This window comes from Mustelus asterias, chromosome 16 (genome assembly GCF_964213995.1).
Source record: "Mustelus asterias chromosome 16, sMusAst1.hap1.1, whole genome shotgun sequence".
NCBI classification, from domain to species: domain Eukaryota; kingdom Metazoa; phylum Chordata; class Chondrichthyes; order Carcharhiniformes; family Triakidae; genus Mustelus; species Mustelus asterias.
Genome location: NC_135816.1, coordinates 85,092,536 through 85,100,217, shown reverse-complemented (window position 1 = coordinate 85,100,217; position 7,682 = coordinate 85,092,536). Strand labels below are relative to the sequence as shown.

General features: G+C 41.6%; 1 pseudogene; it reads left to right on the top strand.

Annotated features, from left to right (window-relative positions):
* Positions 1–245: 245 nt before the first annotated feature.
* Positions 246–800, top strand: LOC144505377 (beta-1,3-galactosyl-O-glycosyl-glycoprotein beta-1,6-N-acetylglucosaminyltransferase 3-like; annotated as a pseudogene).
* The last annotated feature ends 6,882 nt before the right edge of the window (positions 801–7,682 follow it).

The following is a 7,682-nucleotide window of genomic DNA, read 5'->3' as shown; positions in this document are numbered from 1 at the left end:
CGTTGCTGGTTGGTGACGGGATCAATTCTACAGAACAGATAGGTAATGTTCAGATGTCACCGCACCATTGCCCTTCTATAGTTCCTTGATATTAATCTTGTTATCACAGTTATGTTTCATTTCAGCCTCTAGGCTGTGCAAAATTTATGTATGCCACGTAAGTACATGCAATTTAAAGTAACGAAGGTTCATCATTCCTGTTCTAATTTAGATATGGTAGAAAACTGTGGATTAAAAAAAAAGAGATGTTTGCACTTTGTGTTGACTTTCAGAAAAGGCAGGAATTTCATTACGATATCCGCATGTCCACTGTAAGAACAAAGAGAAAGAAGAGGCCCCTGTCCATACTCAGTCCTGTATTTGAAGGGAATGCATACATTCTTGTCACCACATGATTTGTGAGCACACTTTTTGTGAAGTCAGAAATCCAGGCGTTTTCAGTTGGTTCGAGGACACATAAAGCCCTGGCGAACACATCTGGGCAACGCTGCAAAGAATGCCTGAAATGCCCGGGTCCATACCTTATACTGCAGGGCAGCAGAGACGTGTCTTCAAACAGTGAAATGGTCCGCTTGAGCTGGTGATGTAGCAAATGGAGCTCCATACGCACTTTGCACAGGGAAGCGCCGCCACTCCTCCTGTGGTCTGGTGATCTACACGAGATCATCCAACAGGAACCTCTGTTCGCTAACAAGTTTGATTCGCAAGACAGCACAGCTGTGCAGTGTATGGAAGAATATATCCGATACAAAGCGATTAAGAGCATGATGAACATTAATGCAAGTGTATCAGAGAACTAAAGTGGGACTGGAAGCGCAAAGATATCAAGATTTTTGACTGCAGCAATGTGCTAAATAAAAATAGAGGATTATGTCACACATGAATGGAAACGTGACACGGTTTGTAATGTTTGTTCAAACTGAAGAATTTGAAAGACTCGGAGGGAATTCTGGACTGCATCAATATAACATTTCCAGTGTGAGAATGACGATCAGAATGTTCAGAGCAGCAGAGCAGAATCCAATGCACCAACACGCAATGTGAGTGAAGAAAGCTACCAGAAATTTGGAATTGAATCTAAACATCATTAACTAATACTGTCCATAAGGAAAATATAAGTCATCCCCCCTCCCATGCCGCCCCCCAACCGGCCCGCCAACCAACCGGCCCGCTCCCCAACCGGCCTGCCCCCCAACTGGCCTGCCCCCCAAGTGGCCTTTCCCCATACTTCTGACGGTTCTCAGAAAGAATTTTACATTTAGTTCTGTCACTTTCCCGTTTCCTTATGGTCCCTTTTAATTTCATTTATTGATGTACTTGTACTGTATTTACTAATTGTAATTGACTTTTGCTTGAATCACTGTTTCCTGTCAGTTATTCCATCTTCTAACAAGCACCAAAATAAAATAGTTCTGCTCTAATATATATCAAGTTGTTTCTTCATCAGCGATCGTAAATGCATATTCTTCAGTCACAAAAGTAATGTGCAAATATTCATTAATAATGAAAATAGGTTTTCCCCATTTTTGATATTTTTCCAAATTTTATCTCAGTTTCTAAGTTCAATTCCCTTTATTTCTTTCATCCCTGGGAACAGCCATCTCCATGCTCTTCACATCCTTCCTGAGGTCGAGCGCTCCCACAAACTGAGCACAAGAGCCGGGATTTTGCATTGCTGTGCATTTCCCCTGTTTACACAGTTAGTGCACCATGAGTTCAGAGGCAAAACATTACTCTTTAAATCACAACCAACATCGTTCCAGCCAATCTGCTAATTTGACACTGGCCCACTTCGTTTGAATAGAAACAATTCTTGTCGGGTGTTCAATCCCTACATGAGTATTCTGTTTGTTTAATCCGCCTCCCCGTCTTTGTTCCAGATTCGAGAGGACACAGGTTTAGGGTGCTGGGGGGTAGATACAGGGGATATGTTAGGGGTAAGTTTTTCTCACAGAGGGTGGTGGGCGAGTGGAATCGGCTGCCGTCAATGGTGGTGGAGGCGAACTCAATAGGGTCTTTTAATAGACGCCTGGATGAGTACATGGAGCGTAATAGGATGGCGGGTTATAGGTAGGTCTAGAAGGTAGGGATGTGTTCGGCACAACTTGTGGGCCGAAGGGCCTGTTTGTGCTGTAGTTTTTCTATGTTTCTATGTTTCTGTTCCAAAACTGCAATAAAACAAAAACAATTGAACACTTCACAATTGAACTTTTTATTCTTTGTAGGACATGGGCGTCGCTGGCTGGTCAGCACTTATTATCCATCCTTCGAGAAGATGGTCGTGAGTTCCCTTCTTGAATCGCTACAGTCCACGTGCTGTGGGTTGACCCACAATGCCATTAGGGAGCGATTCCCAGGATTTTCACCCAGCGACTGCGAAGGAGTGGAGATATATTTCCAAGTGTGCCCGGTGAGTGTTTTGGAGAGGAAATTGTAGGTGGTGTTATTCCCATGTATCTGCTGCCATTGTCCTTCTCGCTGAAAGTGGTTGTGTGTTTGGAAATTGTTGTCTAAGGATTTTTTGTGAATTGCTGCGGCGCATGTTATAGATATTACACACTGCTACCACTGAGCCTCGGTGGTGGGGGGGTTGACTGTTTGTAGATGTGGTGCCAATCATTCGGGCTGTTTTGTCCTGGATGTTGAAAGCTACTTGAGTGTTGTTAGAGCTGCAGTCAACCAGGCAAGTGGGAAATATTTCCCCCACACTCCTGAGTTGTTTCCTGTTGATGGTGGATAGGCTTTGGGAGTCAGGATGTTAATTTAGCAGGGACTAAAGCCTGGGTTGGATGGTGGACGGTGCAGACTCAATTGGGCCGAATGACCTCCTTCTTCACTGTAGAGAGTCTATGATGATATTTACTGCATTCGAAAGTAGACTGATTGGTCGGTAATTGGCTGAGTTGGATTTGTCCTTTTTTTGTGTCCAGGACATACCCGGGCAATTTTCCATATTGTGTAGATGCCAGTGTTGTAGCTGCACTGGAAGAGCTTGGCTAGAGGAGCGACAAGTTCTGGAGCAGCAGTCTTCAGTACTATTGCCAAAATGTGATCAGGACCATTGCCTTTGCAGTATCCAATGCCTCCAACCGTTTCTTGATATCACGCGGAGTGAATCGAATTGCCTGGAGACTGGCATCTAAGATGCTTGGGACCACTGGAGGAGGCCGAGATGGATCAACCACTCGGCACTTCTGGCTGAAGATTGCTGCGAATACTTCAACCTTATCTGTTGCACTACTCCATCATTGAGGTTGGGGATATTTGTGGAGTGTCCTCCTCCAGTGAGTTGTTTAATTGTCCACCACCATTCACGACTGTATGTGGAAGAACTGCAGAGCTTAGATCTGATCTGTTGGTTGTGGGATCGCTGAGCTCGCTCTATCACTTGTTGTTATTGCCGTTTGGCATGCAAGTAGTCCTGTTTAGTAGCTTTATCAGGTTGATACTTGAACTTTAGATATGCCTGGTGCTGCCCCGGCATTCCCTTCTACACTCTCCATTGATCAGCAAACACAGGAGTATAAGGAGCAAGTACTGTAATATATAGTTAATTTTTAATCAATACATATTTTATTTAAACATTTCTTCCTTATTGTATTCTCAAACCGTCTACCTTTATTTCGAAGATGAGGTTTCTCTACGTCCTCCATGAAAATAAATAATTATTTTCTGTATTGTCCATTTGAAAACCCTTGTGACCTTTAGAATTTCGATCTGATCAACATTCAGCCGTTTAAAGTCGGCATTTATTTTATACCTGAGTCAGCTAGCAGATCCACAAGCAGATTTTTACCTAACAAGTTCATGTTAACAGTTTGCTCATATGTGAATGCGATAACAGAATTGAAAGAAATGAGATATGTTGTTCTTCAAAATACGTATCCATGTATTTAATTATTAAGTGATGTACTTTAACATATTGAGTATCCTTTTTAATATAATATATTCACCTCAGTCAAAAATTGTTGCGCTGCAGAAATAATGATAAAATTTCAAAAATTTAGTAGCTGGAATCCATTAGTCAGCAGAATATACAAAATATTTTCGAGTCCCGGGACTGCTATTGAAACATAAATTGTCAAAATAAGTAGGTGTCTATTGTCCAAGACATACAAAGTGTCTTTTCTTGGGCTCAGAAGGGACACCATTAGATTGTTTTGACAATATGCCTGTGGGAATTGTATTATGGTCGAGGCGTACTCAGCTCCATAGCAACAAGGAAATGAGTCTTGCCAGAGGGAAGAAATCCGGTATTAAGATGGACAAATGAAATATCATGATGTAAAATAATGTATCATAATTGGCAGAAGTAATCTATCATGTTAGGACTGACATGTGAACATGAAATTAAATTGAATCTAAGCTGATCAGAAGGAGTATCTGAAGCAGAAGGTACAATAGTACTGTACATTGGCTCAGTGCCTTAGACCTTTGGAGGGGTCTTCCAGCACTGATCCAAAGCAATTTGACCATCCGGAGGCCTGCCAATGGCCATAGGTTAATGTTTTGTTTTTTCATATTATTTTTCGTATTTTAAACAAATTTTAGTTACATCTGAAGCAGAGAAGTTTTAAATAAGTCAGGCGCCACCAAATAATTTCTCACTACATTAGGAAAGATACTGAACAGTTCTGTTGTATTCCTGCCTCAGACATTCAGAGTAGATTATGTAATTAATTGGGGGTTCAACTAAAACAGTGCAGTAACAGAATTCACCAATTCTCATGTTACAACTGTCTCAACTCTGAGAGGACGCAATTGCACTTTCACGATAAAAATCAAGGCTCTGAAAGTCTTCCTTGCCAGGGAGATATTGAATATCTCCAGATACAGAATTCCAAGACAGAATCTATCAAATACGTTTGTGAGGATTATGTTTCTATGGAGTGATCATCCATATTAAGTTGTGAATGGTTACTTTCTTAAAGTTAAGAACATATTTTATTTCAATGAGCTTCTTTTCAATTTACTATCCAGAGAGCTCCACCTTTGTCTTAATTGCTTAATGCCGTCCACAAACCACAGTACATTTATTAAACAACAAGTTGGGGTGTCCGAAATAATTTGTTTTGGGTAACATAAATCATACAATATTCTTACGTTTCGTGATTTCTGTATATGGGGCAGAAACGACTTTGTTCTTCGAATGTCGCCATTGAGAATACAATCAATTTGTTGTTCTCCAATCTAAGCTGGATACAATTACAATTTCCCACATTCAACTCTATTTTTCATTTATTACCCCACTCTGCTTTATTGATATTTCTGTAAAATTTCCTCTAATTTGCAAAATACACTTCAACTCCCAACTTCGTGCAATCTCCAATCCTCAGTATACAACTCTCTGTTTCTTCGTCATGTGTCATCATCTCCATGATGTTATCATCTCAATGAAGTCGAAAAAACCAAACAAATAAATTCACTGAATGAGTCCAACTGGCACAAAGCATGGTTGTGGTGCGGTGTGGGTGGGGGAGGAGGCAGGGTGATTGGCATGATTTCACTCTTATTAACATTTATTTCACTTTACAATCACACTATAATCAACGTGAATTCAATATACATCAACAGGTCAATTGTGGTGAATAAAACTTTAAATTACAGATTGAATAGTGGTTATAATAAATATGGATCTCACAGATTTGGTGGGTAATATATTCAGTAAATGTAACGACAATTTTGTTCAAAATTTCCTTCAAAATTGAGGTAGAGTTCCAGTTCTTTTAGTTTGACCAATTAGCCACGAAGTCCAACCAGGCAACAAAGTTCCATATAGAGAATTTCCATGGGAAGGAATACTTTGCAAGATTCCTCACACTTCTGATTACAGAGCAAACCCGTTGTCTTACTTTCCAACTAACCGTATTCAAACAGGTGTCAAACTCTCATGGAAAACCAGAACATCCGTGAATGATTAGTATAGACTCAAAAAATTCATTCTGTATTTCAAAGAGAAAGCACACATTTGAGAATGTCCACATTTTTCGATGCGGGTGGTGCAATCCTTTCATGATTCACAAAGTGAAGAACTGTTGTTATCGGGGAAGGCTAGCATGCACATGTGTGGTATGCAACCCAATTGGTTATAAAGCTATTGGAGCACAAAAAGAGGCCCTTCGGCCCTTCGCATCAGAAATGTAAATCAAAACCTATATATTCTAATTCAATTTCCAGCGCTTGCTTCGTAACCTTGTCTGTTATGGCGTTCCAAGTGCTAAACTAAATGCTTCTCATATATTGTGAGAGTTCCTGCCTCGACCATCCTTTTGGGTAGTGTGTTCCATATTCCCACCACACTCTGGGTGGTAGCCATGATGTGGAGATGCCTGCGTTGGACTGAGGTGGCACAGTCAGAAGTCTCACAGCACCAGGTTAAAGTCCAATAGATTTATTTGGAAGTATGAGCTTTCAGAGCGCTGCCCCTTCATCACTCACCTGATGAAGCGACAGCGCTCCGAAAGCTTGTGCGACCAAATAAACCTGTTGAAATTTAACCTGGTGTTGTGAGACTTCTTACTGTTCACACTCTTGGTGAAAGATTGTTTTTCTAACATGCCCTCCAAATCTACTGCTCTGCCTTAAAATAATATCCTCTTGCTTGTTAACACCTCGACTGACGGCAAACGCTTCTACTTATTAACCCAAACTATGTCCCTCATAATTATGTGCACATCAATCACTTCCCCCCCCCCCCCCGCCCCCACCAGTCTTATCTGCTACCCAAGTCTACAAACCCAGTCTAACCAGCCACTCTGCATAGTTGGAGTGCTGCAGTCCAGACAGCATTCTGGTGAATCTCCTCTGCACGCTTTGTAGTGCAATCATATCATTCATATAAGGTGGCGATCGGAACTGCACACAGTTCTCTATCTGTGGCCTAATTGTATTGTGTTAACAGAATCATAGAAAACAGCAGAAGGCAATTCGTCCCTTCCAGTCTGCTCTACCATTAATTATGATCACGGTTGATCGTCCAAATCAATAGCCTGATCCTGCCTGACGCCCTCCACCCCGCCCTTGCCCATGCCCCCTCCCTCCAATTTCCTTGCACCTTCTTTGGCTGAAAAGCGATATCAAACTGCATCTTCAAAACATTCAAAATTTTTGGCGTCAACAGCTTACAGTGGCAGCGAATGCCATAGAGTTACTACTCATGGGTGAAGGAATTTGTCCTCAACTCAATCCTAAAATGTTTACCCTATTTCCGTAGACCATGAATACTGGTTCTGGACCCCAACGTCGGGAATGACCTTCCTGCATTCAACCTCCCTAGTCCTGTTAGAATTTTGTCGACTTCCATGCAAATATACTCCTAAGCGACTCAATTTTGCTTCACGTGGCAGTCCCACCATCCAGAGAATCAGTCGAGTAAACCTTCTCTGCAATCGTTCATAGCAAGAACATTCTTCCTCTTTGAAGTAGTTCAAAGCTGCACACAATATTGCACATGTGGCCTCAGGTTGCAGCAAGACATCCCTGCTCCTGTACGTGAATCCTCTCACTATGAAGTCGAACATGCCATTTGCATTCTTCGCTGCCTGCTGCACCTGCATGTTTACTTTTAGCTACTGGTTCACGAGGACACCCATGTCTCGTGACGCATTCCCCTCTCTTAAACTTTTGCTGTTCAACAATTAATCTCAAACTGCATCTTTGCCTTCCTGCTTTGTAATCTATAT